Source organism: Ornithorhynchus anatinus, chromosome 5 (genome assembly GCF_004115215.2).
Source record: "Ornithorhynchus anatinus isolate Pmale09 chromosome 5, mOrnAna1.pri.v4, whole genome shotgun sequence".
NCBI lineage: Eukaryota > Metazoa > Chordata > Mammalia > Monotremata > Ornithorhynchidae > Ornithorhynchus > Ornithorhynchus anatinus.
Window position 1 is genome coordinate 12,710,252 of NC_041732.1, and position 24,779 is coordinate 12,735,030.

At 49.2% G+C, this 24,779-nt stretch overlaps 1 protein-coding gene across 1 annotated transcript in view; it reads right to left on the reverse strand.

Annotated features, from left to right (window-relative positions):
- The window catches only part of LINGO1 (leucine rich repeat and Ig domain containing 1), a 167,125-nt gene that overhangs the window by 130,127 nt on the left and 12,219 nt on the right, over positions 1–24,779 (reverse strand). Inside the window, exon 2 of the mRNA XM_029066537.2 lies at positions 20,245–20,327. The gene's annotated coding sequence lies outside the window, so the exon portion shown is untranslated. The remainder of the gene's footprint in view (positions 1–20,244; positions 20,328–24,779) is intronic.

A 24,779-nucleotide genomic window follows, 5' to 3' on the forward strand; every position in this document is an offset into this window, starting at 1 on the left:
CAGGTCTTCTTGCTTGGCTCAGAGAAGAAAAACGAAAATCAGAAATCAGGAGTACACTCTCCCTGATGCTCTTGGACCTGCAACCAGCCAGCTCTCCAGGTTTCACAAGCCATGATCCCCTGACCCCTCCCTCCCTCCCCTCAAACGTCCCCAAATGAAATAAAAATCATCAGCTTCTAGGAGGCCTCACTGCTTGCTAAGGGAAGAGGAGCTCCAATACCTTCCTCTGGGTTTGCACGCACATGAGCGTGTACGCACACACACGCATACAGATGCACTGTATTTGGATGTGTCCTACACCAAGCGATAGGGTTTTATCTGAAGAAGGAGGAGGGGAGGGAGGAGCAGGCTAGTAAACTGAGATCTCTGGGAAATTGAAAGGAAAATCCACTTCTAATCCCTTTGCTCACATCGCCTTCTGTGTCTCATGGCTAAAATATGCTGGGAGCAATGAGACCAGGAAGGCTAGCATCTGGACCCTGCCCCGCTGGGCCTGGAAGGAGGCAGCCAAGCCAGGGGCTGGGCCTGCCGGGCTAGAGCTGCCTCCCCAAAGGCCCAGCTGGGTGACTGTCCCAGGTAGCCCCTCTGCGTCTGGGGTGGGGTGGGGTTGGGAGTGGGGGTGTCAGAGCACCAGCAGAGCTGTTCCTTGGGCTGGGTCTGGTGGCATCATCATGACTGGTCACCCCTGATAAACTGGGGGGCAGGAAGGAGGGCAGAGCGCCTCCAGTTCCCCATCCCTGCCCCTCGAGGAAGGGGGGGAAGGGGAAGGGGCAGAAAAATTTCCAGAAGCTCCTCAGCTTGGCCATGTTAAAGCTCGCAAACCTGGGAGTCAAAGGGCCTGTGTTCTAATCCGGCTGCCCGACCTGCCATTTTGTGACCTTGGATAAGGCACTTTACTTCTCTGGGCCTCAGTTCCCTCTTCTGTAAAATGGGGATTCTATACCTGTTCTCCCTCCTACTTAGACTGATTGGCACAGGGATTGGGTCTGGCCTGATTATCTTGTATCTACTGCAGTGCTTAATAACAGCCTAACAATTATTATTATTATTGTTATTATTACCATTAACCCTGAGGCTGAGAGGTCACAGTCACCAAGTTATAAAGCCTTTGTCCACATCCTCGTTCTGAGATCAAATTCCACTAAAAGCATTCCTAACCCCCAGACCCAAATAGGCTATCCTGCCTCTCCCACTGTATATGTCTTCATTTAATTCCAAATTCTTCTGACCCACAGCGGGACCTCTTTTATTGCTGACCTAGTGGTCTCTCTCACACCTTGGGCCAGTGTTTAATTTGCCTGGAGTCCCCAGAACCCCTTGATGGAGAATGCTGAAGAAAACAGCCAAGAGGCAGAGAGCCCACATGGGAAGGACCTGAGCCCAACATGGACAGAAAGCCATAATAGTGGCCAACATTCCATTTGTGGAGGCTTTCAAGAGGGAACGTATCTACCACCTCTGTTATTAATAATGATAATAATAATAATGGTATTGGTTAAGTGTTTACTATGTGCCAGGGACTGTACTAGGCCCTAGGGTGAATATAAGCAATTTGAGTTGGACCCAATGCCTGTCCCACTTGGGGCTCACAGTCTCAATCCCCATTTTCCAGATGAGGGAACTGAGGCCCAGAAAAGTGCAGTGATTCGATCAAGGCCACACAGCAGACAAGTGGCAGAGCCAGGATTAGAAACCATGACCTTTTGACTCCCAGGCACGGTCTCTACCCACTACGCACACTGCTCCTCTACTGTTGTTCTATTACCATTGTACTCAGACCTCCAGACCAGTATTCTGACCAGTTAAGGGCCCTGCACACAAAAAGCGCTTAATAAATATCATTGGTAAATTGTTTAAGCCTATTCACGGTATCCCCAGTGTGAGATTAGGAGAGGGAAGAGATGCTCCCCAACCATACCCATACACACCTCCCTGGCCCCCATACTGGGGAAAGTGAGGCATGGAGAAATTAATCAACTTCCTGCATCCGATCAGGGAAGGGCTGAGGAATCTGAACTCTGAGTGAATTCATTGTCTAACTCATCCCCGATGCCACTCCACCATCACAGGGAGAATGTGGGAAATTACTTTTCAGGCACATGATTGTTCTATCACTGACTGTTGTGTCATGGATGCTGTCATTGCCTGACAAAAGCAAACACACACACACACACACACATTCCACTCTGACATGAGAAAGGTGAAATAAATAGCAGCTATTCAACCATCGTATCAGATCCCTTCACCCTGGCTGCGTGAGGTTGGGCACATATGTGCCCAGATCCCCCAACTGGGCTCCTCAACCTCCAATGTTCTCCGGGCAGTGGGGCACTGCCCACCAGCCTGTATCACCGGCACCCACCTCTGCTGAGTTATCATGGTAACTAGGCATCAGATGAAAGTGAATCTTCCCTCAGTCTCATCCCTGCAGTGGAGAGACCAAGGCAACTGCTGGATTCTCCCAAACTCCTTGTGGGCAGGGATTGTGTCTACTAACTCTGTGGTACTTTCCCAAATGCTTAGTTCAGTGCTCTGCACACAGTAAGTGCTCAGTAGATACAATTGATTGAGTGATTGATTTTCTTGGAGATTTTGCTGCGAGGAGCAGATGTTCCCAGGGTCCATGACAATGGGCAAGGATCCAATGGTCCCACAACTGAGTTTTAACCAGATGCCAAAGTTTCCTTTAGTCTCCTAAGACCCCATCCTCCCTCCAGAAGGCCCCAAGAATGAGGCCACTCAAAAGACGACTCAGAGCAGTTTATTACCTTGACCTGGGTCACATGACTGAATCTGGGGCAACAGAGAAATTAGAACTCAGGCCTCCCGGGTCCAGAGACTACCCTTCTTGCTTTCCCCTCCCTGTCCCCTAGTGCCAGGGTCAGGCCTGTCCCCAGCTCTCCCTCCATCCCAGCTGCGGATACACCTGGGACACCTGAGCATCTTCAACTGGGCAATCAGACTTCTGTTTGACGGCTGGCTCAGGGAGAACGAGATGAGGGCAGAACACAGGGAAGGAGGTATGGAGGGGAGAGAGGTATTCAACAAGCGCTTAAAAAGCAGCTATTCCTCAGTCAGGAATGCACTCCAATGTTGCAGACAGAAAGAATTCATTCCCTGGTTATCATGACCACATATGAGGCATAAATATAACCAGGGTATTCTTGCCCTTGGCAGCTTCAGCCTTTTCTCTTTGAGTTTCAGTCTCTAATCACTGCTTCTTTGTTTTCCCCAACCCAGGATTCCTTTCCTTCCATTGTGGGGCCAAGAGCTGTCACCCTCATCACTTTCCCCTAGCCAAAATTAGGTCTAATCTGTGTTAGTTAGAATGGAGACTAAAACATTTTTCTATTATTAAGCTCATACGGTTGGGTGTCGATTTGCTCAAGAACCTAATTGAATGGTTTTTCCCTCTGATTCCCCTTAGAAGGCTGCTAGTGGCAAACACTGTATTTAAGATCACACGTAGCCTGTTCTATAAGAGTTCAAATGACCATTACAACCCACTGGTTTTCTTCAGGCCAAACTTTTTCATACCAAGGAGAGAAATTCTCTGACTTTCTAATTCGGCCTAAGCTCCATGGGGAAATTATAATGGCATTTATTGAGCACTTAAAAAGCAGTTATTTCTTCCTCAGGAATGCACTCCAATATTGGAGGCAGAAAGAGTTCATTTCCTGGTTATCATGGGAATAAATACAATTGATTGATTGATTGATTGACTGATTTCCTCTCTCCCCTCCAGGCTTCCTTCCCTTGGCTCTGCCCTCATCTCTTTTTCCCTAAGCCAGTCATCATACAGCACGACTGATCGACGGTTGAAGTTGCTCATGGAATCTCCTTGTGGACAGGGAACATTTCTTGGGCTTCTGGCGTACTCCTTGAGTGCTTAGAACAGTACACTGCACCCAGTAGGTACTTAATGAATGCCACTACTGCTACTGGGTCCCAACCTGGTGTTTCACTACTGGGCAGGGAATCAATCAATGGCTTTTATAGAGCACTTATAGTGAGCAGAACACTGTACTAAGCATTTGCCAAGTACAGTATAACAGAGTTGGTAAGCTGAATTCCTGCCCTCAAGAAGTTTACAATCTACAGGGGGAGACAGACATTAAAATAGGCTAGGGATAGGGGAAATAGCAATAATAATCATAATTGTGGTTTTTGTTAAGCACTTTCTGTGTGCCAGGTACTGTTCTAAGCACTGGGGTGGATACAAAGCAAATCGGGTTGGACACAGTTCCTGTCCCACATGGGGCTCACAGTTTCAATCTCCATTTTACAGATAAGGTAGCTGAGCCACAGAGAAGTGAAGTGACTTGCCCAAGGTCACACACACCAGACAAGTGGCAGAGCAGAGATTAGAACCCACAACCTTCTGACTCCCAGGCCTGTGCTTTATCCACTATGCCATAAGTATTGTGGGGCTGGGGTGAGTATCCAAGTGCCATATGTGCTTAATAAATACTATTACTAATATTACTACTTCCTATTACTACTACTAATATTACTAGACTGCCTTGTCATAATAATGAAATCCCAAAGGGTGTGGTGATCTTCCCACCGGAGGTTATTAAACAAAATGAGAACTGAGAATGGAGGTGGGGTGGGAAGAAGGAAAAAGAAAATGAATGGAGTACAAAGGGGTCATAATTCTATGCCAGTTTTAGCCCAAATCCACAGAGCGCAGCCTGGCCTTGGGCTCCTAGCTTCTCTGTCCAAATTGGTAGAAATCAGCCCAAGGGATCAAAAGTCATTAAGTAGGGACACACACAAACAGGGCAGAAGTAATTTAACAAGCCTGGTTTCCCCTCCCCAGAAGCCAGAGTAACAAACCCCACACCGGCCCAGGTTCTTCATCAAGGACAGGAAAAGCCAAGGGCAGGGAAAGAAAACCTGCCAACCTAGCAATTTGGGAGTCTTCTCGGCTGCGATTTCTGCATACCGTGACAGTTGGGAAAATAACCCGCTCCTGCTAAACAGCGTTAACTGCCCCAACCCAAAGCTTCCTTCCACATCAAGCAAGTGGGGCTCGGTCATCTTGGAGAGCCGCCCACTGCCAAGGAGGAGCAGAAGCTAAGGTGCGGGGAGGGAAGCGGGAGTCTGACCATCCCTGCCCTGAATCCTCTCATAGAAATGGAATCTTCCAAGGCTACAGAAGACAGAGGCCCCCTTTACTGGTGCCATAAATACCACTGGTTGATCGACTGATTGCCTAGAGAGTCTTTCACCAGCTCCCTCTAGGGTCGGGCTGGGTTCCCCTGCTGGTGTCCTGTAGAAGTCATTCCTGAGACCCCGGAAGGCTAGGAGGATTGCCCTTAGGTGCAGAAGCCAGGAAAGCTTCCTGAGTTGGTTTCTAGGGCCGCCATTGTTTTGGGAAAGATCTCAGTATTGCGTTGGCAGATTCCTTACTTCAACAACTGTCCCTGCTCCATGGGGTGGTGGGGCAGAGGTTTTAAAGGAGTCACTGACGTTGTTAGAGAGAGAGAGAGATGATCACACTCAGCTTCTCTTTGGTGGCATCTGGCAGCCAACTCTGCAGCAAACAGAGCAGGAATGGGTCTCCTTCAACCTCCCCTCTGCGGGAATGGGCCGTTGGGATCCACTGGCGTTCTATGGCTTGCCTAGGGAGATTTCCTTTTTTTGAAATAAGGCCATTAGACCTTTATTTTCAGCTGGCTTCAAATGAGAGTCCTCCTGATCCAGGAAGCCGTGGGTTGCTACTGAGAGGATGGGGTGATGCTGCGGGGGCAGAGAAGGACATTGAGTCTATGATACTCTGGGGTCCCCGAGTTTGAGTTCTGCTCCTGGGCTCTCCCCAGTGGACTGTCAGCTCCGTGTGGGCAGGGAAGGAGTGTCCTGATCCTGCTCCCAAGTTGACAGGAAGCTGGGCTCCCTATTAGGCACACCAGGAAATGAAAAAGGCCAGTGTTTATATTCCAAATGAACTGTGTTAAAATGGGTGGTGTGGTGTCCAGCACTGAACTGGCAGTCAGGACCTTAGAATCTAGCATATCTAATATATTCCTGGTCCACCATGGGCTGAAGTGGCAGCTTGAAATCTTTAAAAATAGGAGAGTTAATTGAGTTGTTTTGAGAGAGGTCTTAATCAATCAATCAATCAGTGGTATTTATTGAGTGCTTACTGTGTGCAGAGAACTGTACTAAGCGCTTTGGAAAGAACAAAATAATGGAGTTGGTAGATGCGATCCCTTCCCACAAGGAGAATTAGAATCAGGGGACCTGAGTTCTAAGTCTGGCTCTGCCACATGTCTGCTGTGTGACTTTGTACAAGTCTCTTAACTTCTCTGTGCCTCAGCTACGTCATCTGTAAAATGGGAATTAAATCCTCCTTCGTCCTGGACTGAGCCCCAGGTGCAAAAGGGGCTGCCCTACCTGATTATCTTTTATCTACCCCAGGACTTAGTAGTTACAAGCCCTTAGCAAGTACCATTTAAAAAAAATACCAAGAAGAGGATTTTTTCCTTTTTTTAGTTCCAGGAAACAAAGGATCACCTTACCATCAAGGTGTAAGCGCTTAGTTTTAATTAGCGGCGTTAAAGCAGGAGGACCGCCGTGCAAGTAATTGAAGCTCTTAACAGTCACTTGACCTCAGATCAGGGGTTGGAAACCCACGGCTGGTAGCCACACCTGGCTCTTCTTGGAACCGAAGAAGTCTCTTGAGTAGAGGCACCCACCTGGAAGCTCGGTATCACGAGGGTGATACCATTAGCTTAGCCTCCACAGTAAAAAGCTATGCAGGATGCTGGGCGGGAAGTAGCTGGACCATCCAGACCCTTAGAGCTAAAAATGGCTGAGGGGGAACAAAGATGGCGGCTCCAGGCCTCATTAGAAAGTAGAAAGAGCTCTGGTTTGCCTGCCCGTCATTTCCCCTCGGAACCATCTCCCCAAAGAAGCAGCATCAGCGTCAAGGCAGCCCGGACATACCAGGCTGGGAAGGGGATGGCCCATCTCGTGGGTGGGTAACCACTGTGCCTAAGACGAAGCCCACTGGGTCCTGCCAAGGGAAATGACAGGGCTGATGGCTGTGGTAGAGGGGTAGGGGGACTTAGAAAACAACCAGATGGAAGTGCCATCCTTTCCCCGTCTCCCCTTCTCTTTCCATACGCCCCCTCATTAGCTGGAGTTTCTGGTGCTGACTCCCTTCCCCGCAATCTCCTCTATCCACTAGACTGTCAACTCCTTTGGGCAGGGATGATGCCTACCAACTGGGTTGTAGTCTCATAAGTGCTTAGTACAGTGTTCTGTCCACATTAAGTGCTCTATGAATACCAATGACTGATAGCCCGATTCCTCTCCTCCTTTTCCTTTATTCTTTCTCTCACCTGTCATATCTCCCCTCTTCTGTAGGATGTCACACGTCAAGATGGTGGGCCATAAATTATAGAATTGATTCTTTGCCCACCTACTGCTCTACGATTTCATTTTGACTGAGTTTTCATTTTGACTGACTCTTCTGTCAAAAGTGTTGTTGAACTCCCCTGCAGAAGAGAGAAATCTTGTAGATAGGCCCCCAGGCCCTTTGCTGATTTTACAATCTCTTAGGCACCCACCAAATTCAGCCTGCTCCCACTACCTTATTTGCTCTCTGAGTCTGAGAGATAATGGATCCGGTTTTCAGAGTTGGGTTCAGGAGGTAAGTGAGGCCAAATGTGGACTCAGGGAGCCAGGGCCTAGGAGTGTCTCACTGGGACTCTTCAAAGGTGGTGGCCATCGCAAAGATGGCTTCCTCAAAGATGGCCACTGGGTGGGGTCTCTCAAAGATGACTGCTTCCTTGCCCATTTTCCTTTTCACAGATGGCCATCACACAGCTTCCCTCTAAGATGGTGACATGTGGAACATGGGAGGTGAGTCTTTCAGCTCTGCCTCAAGGGCAGCAAAATGTCCATATCTAGACAAGTACCGAGCGATCCTAAATTCAGGAAGGACAGCTTCAGGAACCTTAGACCTTCCTTTTCCTCTTAAGGTGGTAAGTACATGACAGGAAGTAATGAGAGTTTGCAGCTAGGTGTATGTCTGCTTGGGGGAAACCACTAGAATAGTGGGGAAGGGTGGGTGTGAAAGTAATTGTAAGTTTCAGGTCACATGTGTGTAAGAGTGGAGGTGTGTGGGGAAGGAGAAATAATTCTTGTACTTTCCCAAGAGCTCAGTACAGTGCTCTTAAAAAAGTAAGCGCTCAATAAATACCACTGATTGATTGATATGGCTAAGAATGGGAGGAGGCAGAACAGAGACAGATGTGATGAAAACAATGAAGAGTGTAGACTTCAACAGAAGGAGTGATTATAACTTTTCTACTCTCTGATGAAGTCGAATTTGAGACAGTAGTAATAAAATGAAGACACTGCTAATTTTCATTAAGAGAAAACGACAGTGTCAAGAAGCATCATGGTCTAGTGTATAGAGCATGGGCCTGGGAGTCAGCAGGTCCTGGGCTCTAATCCCAGCTCTGCCTCTTGTCTGCCATGTGATGTTAGGAAAGTCACTTCACTTCTCTGTGCCTCAGTTACCTCATCTGCAAAATGGGGATTAAGACTGTGAACCCCACATGGGCAGGGACTATGTCCTATCTGATTGGGCTGTATCTACCCCGGAGCTTAGAACAGTGCCTGGCACATAATAAGCATGTAATAAATTTCATTACCAAAAAAATCAAGATTAATGCATTGTGAGACCCAGAAACCATGATGGGGAGGGGATAATGCCATGGTCCCCCAGTGGGGAGACAAACATTACAATAAATTATAGATGAGTTCCATAAATTCTGTGGGGCTGAGATGGGGTGAATAAAGGGTACAAATCCAGAAGTAAGGGCAACGCAGAAGGGAGAAGGAGTAAGGGAAGTGAGAGCTTAGGGAAGGCCTCTTGGAGGAGATGTGATTTTAATAAAACTTTGAAGGTGGGGCGAGTGATCGTCTGTCAGATATGAAGAATGAATGAGGGAGTTTCAAGCAGGAGGCAGGAGGAGGGTGAGGAATTGGCAAAGAGATAGACAAGGTCAAGATATGTGAGTAGGTTGGCATTCGAGGAGTGGGGTGTGCTGGCTGACTTATAGTAGGAAATCAGCTAGGTAAAATAAGACTGTTAGCTCGTTGTGGGTAGGGAATGTATCTGTTTATAGTTGTATTGTACTCTCCCAAGCGCTTAGTACAGTGCTCTGCACACAGGAAAAGCTCAATAAATATGAATGAATGAATGAACGAACAAATGAATGAATGAATAGGAGGGGGCAAGGTGATTGAGTGCTTTAAATGCTAGTCTTACTACTACGACTAATATGACTACTACAGCTAAGGGAAACAGCATGGCCTTGTGGATAGAGCATGGGCTGGAGAGTCAAAAGAATCTGGGGTCTAATCCCTGCTCTGCCACCTGTCTGCTCTGTGACCTTGGGCAAGTCACTTTATTTCTCAGTGCCTCAGTTACCTCATCTGCAAAATGGGGATTAAGACTGTGACCCCTAAGTGAGACAACCTGATCACCTTGTATCCTCTCCAGCGCTTAGAACAGTGTTTTGCACATAGTACGTGCTTATCAAATGCCATCATTATTATTATTATTACTACTACGGTGTAACCTGAAGCTGTCATTATCCCCAGCTCCTGGGGCACTCCCAGACCCCCGATCCTCTCCTGCTGGGCCGGACAAGACCCGGACCCTAACTCTAGGAGACGCACCTCAGCTCCACTAATGGATTAGTTCCAAGCTGGCCCCACTACCCTCAGAGATGCCCATGATTGCGGATATGCCCGCCCTCCGCTCTTAGCCACCAGCCCCGTAGCTCCGTCACCTCTGAACCTAGCAAAATCACGTGGGCGGGAAGATATTGGAGGGGGCAGAAAGCAAAGTCCTGAGCCCCGTGACCCTCGTTGATCCAGCCCTCCTTAACAAGCAGCCGTCAGTTTGGATTTAGTCATTAGGGGAAAGTAAAAGAGGCTTCCAGAGACCGCCCCGATCTACCCAATGACTTCACTGGCTGCCAGTCTCTAAAGCATCAAGTGTCCCCCTCTTTGCCTGCTGGCAGCTCTGCTCCCCTGCCGCTCTTTCCCACCGCCCATTTCCCACTGCCCCTCTTCATTCCCTCCACCTCACCTTCCTTGGCTGTCAGAGCACAAGCTTGCTCCTCACCGCCCCCCATCATTTGCGGCCTCTTGGCCTCTCCCTGACATCTCCATCTGCCCCCCGGTCTCATCTCAGATTCTGCAAGACTCTTGTCCCTCGCATCTCCTCCCTTGCCTCTCTTCCACCCTGCCAAGGTTCCCTCTTCCCTCCCCTTCGTTTTCCTCTCCCTCTTCCGCCCCTCCCTCCATGTCCCCCTCTCCCCTCACACACACACCATGCCAGCATTGTCAGGGCTGACATTAATAAGCTCATTCAAACAATAGGATTATGATCTGTGCCTCTGCAGCGATAGAATTGCTAATTATTATGGCGATAGATGGAAATATCAATGATGAAAGTCAATATTATTGCCTCTTTTGTCCCTGTTTGTTTTATTTGGAGATGAAAAGAACACTCAGTCAGTCTCCCTGGAATGTGGCGTTAAACTGCCTTGGGCCCTGTTGGCAATCCTCACTCAGCACTGTTCTCATCAGACCCTGAATCACCCACTTTCATCGAGGACCCAAGGCCACTTGCTGTCAATTCACTCATGAAATGGTAGGCTGCCCCCAGCATACTGCCCTCTGGGCAAGAGAGTGTGTTGACAGAGGTGCAAAGTGGGGTAAGATGAGTGGAATGGGGTGTCCGGGGCCTAGGCCCCCCTCAGTCCCGCAGCATTAATGTACATATCTATAAATTATACATTATAAAGGCCTGTCTTCCTCTCAGGACTGTAAGCTCCTTTTTTATGATATTTGTGCAAGGCGCTGTACTGAGCACCGGGAGAGGTACAAGATAATCAAGTTGGACCCAGTCCATGACCCATATGGGACTCACACTCTTTATCCCCATTTTGCAGTTGAGGTAACTGAGGCATAGAGAAGTTAAGAAGTTAAGTAACATAACAAACAAGTGGCTTATATAGGATTAGAACTTGAGTCCTTCTGACTCCCAGGCCTGCGCACTAACCATTAGGCAACGTGGTTTCTCGCCAGCTCCTTGCAGGCAGAGCATGTGTCTACCAACTCTGTTGTATTGTATCCTCCCAAGTGCTTCATACAGTGTTCTGCCCAGAGTAGGCACTCAATAAATACCATTAACTGATGAACTGACTGGCTCTGAGTCCTATCGGAATGGCCCTAGACTTCTAGATATCCACTGAGCAGCTGGTAGGGAGTTGGAGAGAGAGCCCTGGGGCCAGAAAAGGGACTGGGTGGAGTAGGGGGCTGGAGAGGCAGCTCTGCTCTTCTGTCAACCCCCTACCTCATTCCTCTGCAGCACCCTGGTCTGGGTGTCCTGGGAGAGCTCATGCCGGCGCTAGTTGGCCCAGTTCTGCCACTGAGGCAGGAGAAGCTGGGCATGGATATGCCCCAGGGCTCACTGCATGACACCCAAAATTCCTTCATTATCATAATCAATATCATCATTATCATCAGTATTTATTGAGCTAATAATAATAATAATTGTGGTATTTACTAAATGCTTATGCGTCAGGCACTGTACTAAGTACCGGGGTGGAAACAGACAAATAGGATTGGACACAGACTCTGTTCAAGATGGGGTTCACAGTCTTAATCCCCATTTTACAGATGAGGTCACTGAGGCACAGGGAAGCTAAGTGACTTGCCCAAAGTCACGCAGTAGAAACGTGGCGGAGCCAGGTTTAGAACCCAAGTTCTCTGACTCCCAGGCCAATACTTCAGCCACTAGACCATGCTACTTCTTACTATGTGCATAGCGCCATACTAGGCATTTGGGAGTATATGGTACAACAGAGATGGTAGACATGTGACTTTCTGCAGCAAGCATCCAGCATTCCTCCCAGACTCTCCCCAGATTCCCTCTGAACGACCATAGCGTGGTCAAGTGAAAAGAACACAGGCCTGGGAGTCGGAGACCCTGGATTCTAATCCTGTCTCTGTCATTTGTCTACTGTGTGACTGTGGCCAAGTCACTTTACCTCTCAGTGCCTCAGTTCTCCCAATCCCTGTTCTCCTTCCTACTTACTCTGTGAGCCCCATGTGGGATCTCTATCTACTCCAGGACTTAGAACAGTGCTTGGCATGTAGTAAATGCTTAGCAAATACCACTATTATTATTTTCTTTATTATTATTATTTTATTAATTATTTAACATCAATGTTTGTCTCTCCCTCTAGACTTTAAGCTTGTTGTGGGCAGGGAATGTGTGTCTACCAAATCTGTTATATTGTACTCTCCCAAGTGCTTAGTACAGTGTTCCTCACACAGTAAGCATTCGATAAATATGATTGAATAATAAGAATAAGAATAAGAATAATTGGGCTAGCGAAGAGATGCTTCCATTACTTTTCCATTAGGTCAGCTGACCGATTTTGTTGGAGTCCCAGGCAGCTTCTCATTCATTCACCCACCACAAATGTTGTAAACCCAACACCCACAGCCATAAGAATGTGCATGTGTGCACAGACATGAAGGTGAATCTACATGCACATGAGCACACACACACACATGCACACACAAACACACATACATGCCCACAAACCACAATTTCAGAATCAAGTCAGCTTTCTCATAAGTGAAAACTTCTCCTCGTTAGCAAGGAGGGACATACCCAAGACTCCTTCCCAGCACAACCCAATCCCGAGCTCTGTAAAAATTCTGGCAGGCGTCATTATGCTGTTTTTTTAGGAAGGAGCACAGGCACAGCCTGAATATTTCATGGAAGCTAATTTTTTAAAGCTTTTTAAAAGCCTTTTTCCCCACCCTTTGCGTATGTCAGGGTATAATTAAGCATAACATAGCGGAGCGGAAACCCAACAAAATAAACGGCATCTCCATCACACCCTTTCCCACGTCGCCCGTCCCCAGCTACCCTTCCGATTTCCTTCCCGTGGTTTAACATGAATGTGCCGCTCTGAGCGGCAGAGATTAGCTCTGTTCTCCAAAGGAGGAGGAAGTTTTGTCCAGATCATGGAAAATCAAGTGTCTCTTCCAGGCGTGGCAGCTTGGAGACTCCAACTCAGACACCAATCCGGGGCCCAGGCTCTCCAACACACCCAAAGATGAAGCTGTGGCATGGTCTCAGGCTTGGATTCTCTCTGTTCAAAGCTCCTGTTGACAGGTCCCAGAGCAGAGGTGCGGGGGAGGTGGGACTTCCTGGAGGTGCCTTTCCAGGGATTGGTTCCACCCTTTATGATGCCATGTGGCGCATAGGGCCAGAGGGGTGGAGAGGAGTGGGTAGCTGGGGACTACTGCTGCTTCCCTTCCCCACCCCCTGGAATGGCTTCTCCAAAGGCTCCTGGGAAATGCCCAGATTTCCTCTGTAAGGTGGGGAGACGCTGAGGAGTAGTGTGGGCAGTTGTCTGGTTTCATACTGGAAAGTCCGCTTTTCAGCTGCCCTGGTTTTATATGGTACTAGTATGGAACATGATTTTCTGGTTCCAGTTCTCCCTCCTCTATGTCTCCTGCTGCCATGATCTGGACTGCCCCAGTGCCTTCCACGGCCCCTGCGGCTCACCCCGCCGCCTTACATAGCCCCTGAGGCCTGCCCATAGCCTTCCACGGCCCCTCCAGCCACCCCTCCGCCTTCCACTGTGCCTCCAGCCAGCCTCGCCGCCCTCCAGAGCCCCTCCATTCTTCCCCGCCACTCTCCGTGGCGCCTCCGGTTCGCCCCGCCGCCTTCCACGGCCTCTTGCTGCGAGGGCCCTCAGCCACTTATTCTCATACAATCAGCTGCCTTGGCTGGCTGCCTGCCCATTACCATTTTGCCCCATTAATATTTATTTTTGTTAATGGGAGACAAAAAGCTGATCATATTAATGACTCAGGGTGGCCTACTAAGTGCCGGCGGATGGCAGGAGCCATGCGGGCTCCTGACCCAGATCCCGGAGAGAGAAAAGTGTTATCCTCCCTCGGAGGGGGAATTCTTCCCGGGAGAGGTGACGGCACAGAGAAAGTGTGCTCAGAGCAGGGATCGGGAGAGGCGAGAGGCAAATCTTCACCTTGGTGTCTTGATCTCAGGATCCGTCTGAACAGAAACCAGCTCGGGAGCCAATAAGATATGTTCTTCTAAGTCTCCATCTACTCCTCTCTTTCTTCACCCTTTTGCTAGCTCCATGGCTCCCTCCTCTCTTGACATCTTGAGCCCCTTGAGGAACAAACAGGTCGGTGCCTAATTCCCATCTCTGTACTTTTTTCCAATGCTTATTACAGTACTCTGTCTAAAGTAACCACTTAATAAATGCTATTAGTACTACTACCTGATACCTGATACTTCTACCTCTCCTCTCCACTCCTCAGGCCTCCCGCCCTCCCTCTTCTCTGGCCAGCTTCTTCCCTACTTTCTCTCTCCTGAAGAGAAGTCAAGCAGGAGAAGAGGGTTTTCCCAAATCTTGGGCTTCTGAGCCAAAGAGAGAGCAGGAAGCCGGTCCTGCAGCCGGTCAGCCTTTCGGGGTAAGGCCTGGACGCTTTAGAGCACAGGCCTGGGAGTCAGAAGGTCATGGGTTCTAATCCCAGCTCCGCCGCTTACCAGCTGTGTGACTTTATGCAAGTCACTTAACTTCTCTGTGCCTCAGTTACCTCATCTGTAAAATGGGGATTAAAACTTTGACCCCCACGTGGGACAATCTGATCATCTTGTATCCCCCCAGCACTTAGAACAGTGCTTTGCACATAGTAAGTGCTTAACAAATACCAACATTTTATAAACTGCCTTGGGCCTTGTTTCCAGCTGCAGGGTCTTGGGTGGAACACAGCAGGAAGCGGGGCTCTATATGAGCCAGTCTGCCCAGGACAGAACCCTCCCACTTGGCCTCTAAAACACTTGGTAGAGGCCCCAGGGTCAAGGAATAAAGCCAACTACTTCATCGACTCCCCTCTCAGGGTGGCAACCAGAGATTTTCAGTACTCTACCAGTCTTGGCTACAGGAGAGAGAGTCAAGCAGAGGCCTACCCATTCCATTCCTAGCTCGGGTTGTGGCTAGCAAGTGGAAGGCAAATCTGCTCCAAGTCAAAACTCACCCATGCTGGGCAGCAGCGGCACGGGAGAGAGTCAAGGGTGTAGACTCAAGTTTACCGAGAGGAAGGAGGCAGTGGTAAACCACTTCCCTATTTTTACCAAGAAAACTCTGTGGATACACTCCCAGAACGATTGCAGATGGAGAGCGGGGCTTTCTGGGAGAGATGTGACCGTGGTATCGCTATGGGTCAGAAACACCTCGACGGCATAAGACAAGACGCCATCTACTACTACTGTGACAACGTTAAGCCTTATTAAGAACCCATCTCCTCCAAGAGGCCTTCCCCAGTACAAGCCTCTTTCCCCCGGCTGCTTCTCCTTTCTGCATCATCTAAGCACTTGGATCTGTGTCCTCTGGGCTCTAGGTATTCACCCCACCCTCAGCTCCACAACACATGTACATATCTGTAATTTATTTATATTAATGTCTGTCTCCCTCTCCAGACTGCAAGTTTCTGGTGTACAGAGGATATATCTACCGACTCTTGTATCATCCTCTTCCAAGTGCTTAGTATAGTGCTCTGCACAAGTGCTCAATAAATACCATTGATTGACATGTTTCTTTATGGCAGAAACATGCCCAGCTCCTTTATCTCTCTATTTTTTGATTGGCTGAAGAATCTCCCGCACCTGGGCAGGAGGGCAGAAGGGCGGTTTGGCCTGGGGATCCACTTCTGGCCCTGGATTGTCCCCGGTGTCTGCTTGATTCTCAACCGCTGCTGCCAAGTGCTGATGGTGTGTGAGTGGGACAGCCCAGAGCTCCCAGCGCACCCGGACTTGGGGTCTCTGCCATGAGACTCATAGCCCCTAGCCCTAACCCACACATCTCCCCCTGCTGCTGCTTCTGCTGCTGATGCTATATTGGCAAAGCCCAACTGAGCCCTTATGTTCAGTTCCTTCTCTTACTTGTCATTCATTTATTTATTATAACATTTATTTATTGAAGCAGCGTGGCTCAGTGGAAAAAGCAGGGGCTTAGGAGTCAGAGGTCGTGGGTTCTAATCCCGGTTCTGCCACTTATCAGCTGTGTGACTTTGGGCAGGTCACTTAACTCCTCTGTGCCTCAGTTACCTCATCTGGAAAATGGGGATTAAGACTGTGAACCCTATGTGGGACAACCTAATTACCTTGTATCTACCCAGTGCTTAGAACAGTGCTTGGTACATAGTAAGTACTTGACAAATATCAAATTATTATTATTTATATTAATGTCTGTCTCCCCAGTTAGACTGTAATTTCCTAAAGAGTGGAGATTGTGTCTGCTAACCCCATTATACTCTCCCAATCACTTAGTACAGTGCTCTGCACAGGGTAAGCACTCAATAAATACTTTTGATCAAAACTGGTTGTCAATCAGAAATTGGGGTTGATGTCAACAGTTGATGTCAGAGGGGCCAACTGCCTCCCAGCAGAACTTGCAAGTACCTAGATGATAGCTGCCAGACTGGTGGCCTCATTCAAGGCAGAGTCCTGGCAGCTCAGAAGTGCTGCATTTCAAAAAAGGCAAAAAGGTCAACCTGTCCCCTAGGCTGTTGGGGAAGTGGTCAAATGTGCCCCAGGGTAGTCCAAACCTGGGTCATCTCTGTCTGCCTGGGCATCTGCCCTCAAACCCTGGCCAGGCAGCAGTACTGAGCACCAAGGCCAGGCACCAAATCCTGGCACTAAAACTGGGCATCATGGCTGGACTCCAGATTTTAATGTTAATGTCATGGTGCTGGCCAGACACGAAGGCTGGGCATCAGTGTTTAGTGTGGCCCCAGATAAATTAGCATTATAGTGCCAGCCAGACACCAAGGCTGGACATTAAACAGGGCAGAAGACCAGGCATCACGGTCAGGCACCAAGGCCGGGCCCGAAGACTCCAAAGTTTAACGTCGCTGACATGGTGCCATCCAGACAACAATGCTGGGCAGCAAGGACAGGCACCAAGGCCAGGCACCAAAATTTAGTGTCAGTGTGTCATGGTGCCATCTGGGCACCAAGACTGGGCAGCAAGGCCAGGCACCAAACAGATCGGCATCATGGTGCCAGCTAGACACCAAGGCTGGGCACGAAGGCCGGGCACCAAGGTGTGGATTTGCCCCAGGAAGATTGATATCATAGGAGAAGAAGGGGTAAAGCAGACTTTCAGCTTGAAGTGCCACATCATCTGAGCCAGGGCTCTGGGCTTTAATTAGACAGGACAGAAGGTTCTTACCCGATTTCAAACTTTCCTTCTCCTCCGGCCACCTCCCGAACAGGGAACAAAACTCCAGGGCACACCACATTAGAGAAAATGAAATTTAATTTCTGATTAGAAATTGTTCTTGAGTTACAGGGCCGTACAAGCCCCCAAAACTCTTGGAAACCCAGATTTCATTACAAATGCCTTATAACTTGGCAAAGAGATCACTATCTATTATTTATTCTACTCTGTCAAAGCCGAATCAAGGTTAGAACCATCTGCCCTTAGAGCAACGAACCCTGAGAGCCAAGCGAATGCATCCGGAAAGGACTCTGGAGAGCTCATCTTAGCCCCCCCACTGCAATGAAAACATGGTGGAAAGAACATGGGCCTGGGAGTCAGAAGACCTGGGTTCTAATTTCAGCTCTGCCACTTTTCTGCTCTGTGACCTTAGGCAAGTCACTTACCCTCTCTGTGCTTCAATTACCACATCTGTAAAATGGGGATTAAGATTATGATACAACCTGATTAGCTTGTATCTACCCAGAGTTTAGTACAGAGCCTGGCACGTAGTAAGCACTTAACAAATACCATTAAAAAATAATCGCAACTGACTTGCTGGCTGTGATATGCTCCTTCTGGTTGGACTACCAGCAGAATAGAACAGACAAGAAGGTAAGAGGCAGAGATTTCGGGCCCGGTCCCAGAACTGGTTTAAATCAATGGGACTTTATTATTTTTTTTGCATCATTCCAGAGAGCAGGATTCCTGCAGCTGGTTCCCTGCTGGGGACCAGTTTTATCTGATATGAGGTGGTGTGTGGGTTTGAGTGTGTGTGTTTGTGTGTGTTGAGTTGGGGGGGGGGGTGCATGTGTGTGCTGGGGTAGGGGGCAGAGAGGTTAAGGGAGATGCTTTCGTTGGGAAGCCCCTGCAGTGACTCCACCTAAGACACAGCCTGTAGCACACCAATAAAATCAGCTCCAGCCTTTGACTCCCTGGCCCTACTAAGTAATTGCACTTAGAGAGCAGAGACAGAAATAACCAGTTCTTTCTTCACCTCCGTGGCCTGATACCTGGGTGATTTAAGTGAGCCAGGCTGGCGGAGAGCATGCCTTCTCACTAGCCCCGGATCCCTGGCTAGTCTGCTGGGGATAACCCCTCAGGGGAGGGGAGAATGGCAGCCACTCCAAACAGTTCCCCTTCCTGCGTCGCCCAGGGACTGATAGATGCCGTCTGCCTGTCGCTTCAGCCGGTGGCTGGTGGGCCAGTGCTAGGGGACGTGCTGTCCACCTGCCATCTGGACACCCCCCAGTATCATGGTCCTGGCAGTGATTTTACACCTCTTCTTTCACTCCCTTTCTTGCTTACTCAAGCAGAAATTGACCTCCATCTATCCCTCTTTCCTCTGAGGCCCCTCACTGAGGGAGACACTTTGGTTTACTTCTGTTTACTCAGAGTCTGGAGAAGTTGAAACCTCAGAGCCAAGCAAAGACACAGTCTCCTCTCTCCCTCCCTCATCTCTGCCCTCTGCACCAAGCCCTCTGCCTTACCAGGCAGTAGGGAGTCAATTCCAGCTTCCTACCCTTCAAGTCGAGCAGCACCCTCTAGGACTGAATTTAGGGGCAGGGCTGAGGCTCCCGCCAAAGTGGGGAGCAGGTCCGTGTGGCAAACCATATTCCCCAGGCCCAAGCTCCTACAATATAAACATCCTCATGGAAGATCCATGTTCTCCAGTCCCACTGCTCCCACAATATGGAAATCTAAAAGGAAGACTCATTCTCCAGCCCCAAGGTTCCCACAACACAAAGTCAACATGGAAGACCAATGTTTCCTAGCCACCAAAGCTCCCACAACATGAAGTCAACATGGAAGACCCATTTTCCCAGCCCCAGGACTTCCGGAACACAGAGCTCAACACAGATGACTCATGGTCTTCCAGCCCCAAGATTCCCATGACAAGGAAGTCAACTGTAAGCTCACTGTGGGCAGGGAATATGTTTGCTTATTGTCGTATTGTACTCTCCCAACTGCTTAGTAAACTGCTCTGCACACCGTAAACGCTCAATAAACGTGATTGAATGAATGAGTGAACACAGAAGACCCATATGCGACATGGAAGGTAATACAGAAGAACGGTGACCTCCACAACCTCAAGGATGCTTCAACATAGGATTTACCACATATGACCCATGGCCCCCAGCTGCAAGAATGCTTCAACATAGGATTTACCACATATGACCCATGGTCCCCAGCTACAAGATTCCCACTACATGGAAGTCAACATGGCAGACCTATATTCCCCAGCTCCAAAGCTCCCAAAGTCAGTATGGAAGACACATGGCTCCCATCCTCAGTTGGGCACAAGCCAGACACAGCTTTGGCAGCTCGCCGGACAGCAAGTTTCCCAGAGCCCAGAGTCCAGCCGTCTGAGCCACGCCAGCTCCTTACTCCCAGAGCATCACTGCATGGGTTTCTCCAAGCTCCCCTAGAGCCTGAACCCTCTGGGTTTCCTTTAGGACACCGATTTTCTTCTGTGGTAGTGGGGGCTCTTTATATGAGCTCTCCACTCACCCATTCCACAGTATCTAGGGGAGAGAATGCCATTCTTCACTTTAGAGGCAGCATCCAGCCTCCTAGCCCAAGTGCCCTTCCAGTCCTGCCAGAGAGGCTACCAGCCTGCTGGATCCAAGGCAGTGCCATCTTTGAGGTTGCAATACCTTTCTGGATGGTCCAGACACCATCTTTTCACCCTCAGACCATTATCCCACCTGGCAACATCCCAGTTTAGCTCCTTCCCGACACAGCTCTCTCCTCCCTAAGCCCCCGCTCCCCGACGGGGTCTAGACGACTGTGACAATTTGTGTGGGGAGACACTGGAGGACAGGGGCTGATCCCACCTCCCTCTTCCATTTCTCCCCACCTGGTGGTGGCAGGACCACACCATCTTGGGGCCTACCTGGCTCAGATGGGACGTCAGGACTCCGGCGGCTCCCTGGGGTGGGGTGCTTGGGGCCGGCCCCGCCCAGCCCCCACCATGCACTGCGGAGAGAAGAGAGGTCAGGTTGCGGGGCGGTGGCAGGGACAGATCTGGTTGGGGCGGGGAGGGGAGGGAGGCTCACACGTCGGCCCCCAGGGGATCTCCTCTATGCCCAGGTGAGGCAACCGTCATCTTCTTACCCCTCTCAGACCAGTCCCTCAGCTCCTTGTTCCCTCTATATTTGCAAGCAGAGCAAACCTCAGCCTGAGGAAAGCATCCTTGGAGGGGTGAAGTCAATCTCAGAGACGAGAAACTCAGCCTGGTGGCCCTGGGTGTACAGTTGCATTGAGGGAGTCAAGACCCTCAAGTAATTCTGTCACACAGAGAAGATGTGTAGGCAAACATGTGTTCATACTTGGCTCTCCAAAGAGCAGGATTTTCTGAAGAGTCTCTGAGATTGCCCAGTGACAGCTACCACTACAAGAACTGTGGTATTCGCTAAGTGTGTACTCTGTACCAAGCTTTGTGCTAAGCAGTGGGATAGATGTTAGGCAATCAGGTCAGACACAGTCCCTGGCCCTCATGGGGCACTCAGGCTACAGGGTAGGGAGAACAGAGAAGTAGCTCATCCCTATTTATACATCAGAAGAAACTGAGGCACAGAGTCACTGTTCCTTTGGGCTGCTATCCCAGCTCCCTTTATTTTTCTTTCAGGCCCGTGGCCTGCTTTCATTTGGCCTCAGAGCCTGATTTCTCTGTGTTCCCAGACCTGTGGGCAATAGGACATTTCTGCTTTCTGCTTTCCCAGACCCCTCCAACACCCACCTCGAGGTGCTCCCTGTCAAATACCAGCCCTGGCTGAGAGATGGCCCTCCACCCCATCCCGGCCCGGCCCTCAGGCCCCTACCAAAAGAAGCTGTGTCTGGGAGTGAGAAGAGAAGGAAAAAGAAGGGAGAGATTCGGAGAGCACCGAACTGCAGCTTGGGAACAGTTCTACGTCCCAGGGCGTGAGGGAGTCAGGTTGCCAATCCCTGAAAGATGGTGCGTGGAGGCAGGAGCCCGGAAGCTTCAATCACAGGCGATAAACTCTCCACCCCTGCAAGGCTAAATCGAGCAGTGGGGGCGGGCATGGCGTTTGGTCTCTTCCCCGGGATGTAAGTGGAGAAAGGAGGAAAGGAGAACGAGAGCAAGAGGAGGAGGAGGCAGGCGGATGGGGGATTGGAGCCCAATCTCCAAGACCCACTGAGAGCTGGAGCAGGGTTTTCTCTGGCAGCAATTTCAGGGCTTTCCTCTTCAGTCCTCCCTCCCTTCCAAGTTCCAATCAATCAATCAGTGATATTTCCTGAGCACTTACTCTGTGCAGAACACTGTATTACGCACTTGGGAGAGTTCACTACAACTGAGTTAGTAGACACATTTCCTACTCACAATGAGCTTACAGTCTAAAGGAGGATCTTATAGTCTAGAAGAGAAGCTTATGGTCCAGAGGCATAGTGGATAGAGCAAGGGCCTGGGAGTCAGAAGGTCATGGGTTCTAATCCCAGCTCTGGCACTTGTCTTCTATGTGACTTTGGACAAGTCACTTCACTTCTCTTTGCCTCATTTACTTCATCTGTAAAATGGGGATTGAGACTGTGAGCCCCACGTGGGACAGGACTGAGTTCAACATGATTTGCTTGCATCCACCCTAGCACTTAGCACAGTGACTGGCACATAGTAAATGCTTAATATCGTAATTATTATTATTATTGCAATCCAGAGGATGAGTTTACAGTCTAGAGGATGAGTTTAGAGTCTCTAGAATCATCTTAAAATCTAGAGGATGAGCTTACAGTCTAGATGAGGGGCTTTCAGCCTAGAGGATGAGTTTACAGACTAGAGTTCCAGACCAGGAGAAGGGACCAGACCAGGAAGCAGAAACTCATATGAGGTCACACAGTAGACAAGTGGTGGAGCAGGATTAGAACCCAGTATCTCTGACTCCCAGGCCCATGCTCTTTCCACTAAGGCATTCTGCTTCCACAACGCATTACAATGGCAGTAAACACCCACCAAGGAGGACTGAGGGAGGGAAAATGGAAGAGATGCTGGAGATTTTCAAATCATACAGTCTCCCTAATGAAGGGGAAGAAACAGATGAGGAGAGAGAGAGAAAGGGGGAAGGGGGAAGTTGGAGCTTTTGAAAGGAAAGAGAAGATCTATCAAGAGTTGGGAAGAGGCCAGGAAGGGAAATGAGAGGAAAGAATGGAAACATGGTGGCAGTAGGAGGGGACGAGGAAGGCAGGGATGGAAAATAGACTGAGGAAGGAGAAAGATTGCCCAGGAGAAGGAAGTAGGGCAAACCATGTTGATGGAGGTGAGGAGTAGCTAACAATATATAGCAGGGAGGCCTAATGGAAAGAGTGCAGAATTGGGGATCAGGAGACCTGGGTTCAAACCCTGCCTCCATCACTTTTCTTATTTTTATGGCATTTGTTAAGCACTTACTATGTGCCAGGCACTATACTAAGCCCTGGAGTAAATATGAGATAATTGGGGTGAACACAGTCCTTGTCCCACCTAGGGCTCATAGTCTTCATCCCCATTCTACAGGTGAGATAACTGAGGGACCGAGAAGTTGAATCCCCCTCCTCTGAGGCACAGAGAAGTTAAGTGACTTGCCCAAAGTCACACAGCGGAAAAGTGGAAGAGCAAAGATTAGAACCAATGATCTCTACTCGCTCTGTTGAATTTAATTTTCTCAACTCACTGCTCGTCCATTGATTTCCATCCCCTGAGCCGAGCTCTCCGTTCCTTTCCGAGGACGCTTCCTCCACTCCTTTACTCGGAGTATGACTGCCACAGAGCATGAGTGGTGGAAGTCCAGGCGTCAGGCAGATTTGGCTCATTTCAGATTCATCCTCACCTACTCTAACTGTGCCCAGAAACACGACTTTGTCTCTCTCAGGGATTCTCAGGCCCTGTGCCCCAACCAACTATTCCAGACCTGGAAGTCCCTCCCAGTGCCCCTCCTCCCTCCCTGCCGTTTGGATTTTCCTACTGCTTTGATAACAAAGCAGAACATCAGGTGTGAGCTCTCCCCAGTTACCTCTCACCCACCCCTACTCTATCTTCTTTCTCAGCCATCTCTTTAGAGATCTCCCACCTCCACTGAAAAATCTATGCCTTCTGACTCCAATGCCTTTCACCTCCTAAAAATCCTTGCTTCTACTCTCCTTCCAACCCTGACACCATTTTCAGCTGCTCTTTCTCTGATGGCTCTTTCCCCTCTGCTTTCAGGTTTGCCAACATCTTTCCTATCCTAATATAAAACTCTTCATGGACTCCACTACACCCTCCACTTGTCAGCTGTGTGACTTTAGGCAAGTCACTTCTCTGGGCTTCAGTTACCTCATCTGGAAAATGGGGATTAGGACTGTGAGCCCCACGTGGGACAACCTGATCACCTTGTATTTCCCCCGTGCTTAGAACAGTGCTTTGCACATAGTAAGCGCTTAACAAATGTCATTTTTATTATTATTATAAAAGAGGGGGAGGCAGAGGAGGAGTCCATGAAAGACACTGAGAATGAGCAGCCAGAGAGACAGGAGGAGAACCAGGAGAGGACAATGTCCATGAAGCTGAGGTTAGGTAATGTTTACAGGAGAAGGGGGTGGTTGACAGTGAAGAAGGCACCTGATAGGTCCAGGAGGATTAGGATGGAGTGGAGGCGGTTGGGTTTGGCAAGAAGAAAATCATTTGTGACTTTGGGAGGGTGGTTTTTGTGGAGTGAAGCGACTGGATGATGGAGTCTGGGTTCATCATTAAAAACAAGGGATGAGGTTGGGTACCGCAAGAACTGGTGGGCTGTGAGATGTGCATGGAGGCAGGGGAATGTGGTCCATGTCTGACTGCACACTGAACACAGAAGGTTGGTGCTGATTGTTGTTCATTCATTCAGTAGAATTTATTGAGCACTTACTGTGTGCAGAGAACTGTACCAAGCGCTTGGGAGAGTACAATAAAAAGAAGTACATTCCCTGTCCACACTGAGCCTACAGTCTAGAAGGGGAGACAGACACTAATATAAATAAATAAATAAATGATATGTATATTAGTGCTATGGGGCTGGGGAGGAGGTGAATAAAGGGAGCAAGTCACGATGACACAGAAGGAAGTGGGAGAAGAGGAAAGGGGGGCTTAGTCAGGGAAGGCCTCTCGGAAGAGATGTGCCTTCAATAAGGCTTTCAAGTGGGGAAGACTAATTGCCTATCAGATTTGAGGAGGGAGGGTATTCCAGGCTAGAGGGAGGATGCAGATGAGGAGTCAGCAGCAAGATAGGTGAGATTGAGGTACAGTGAGATTAGCATTAGAGAAGTGAAGTGTGTGGGCTGGGTTGTAATAGGAGAGTAGTGAGGTGAGAGAGAAGTGGGCAAGGTGACTGTTTTAAAGTCAACGGTGAGGGGATTTTTGCTTGATGCGGAGGTGGATGGGCAACCACTAGAGTTTCTTGAGGAGTGGGAAAACACTGCTGA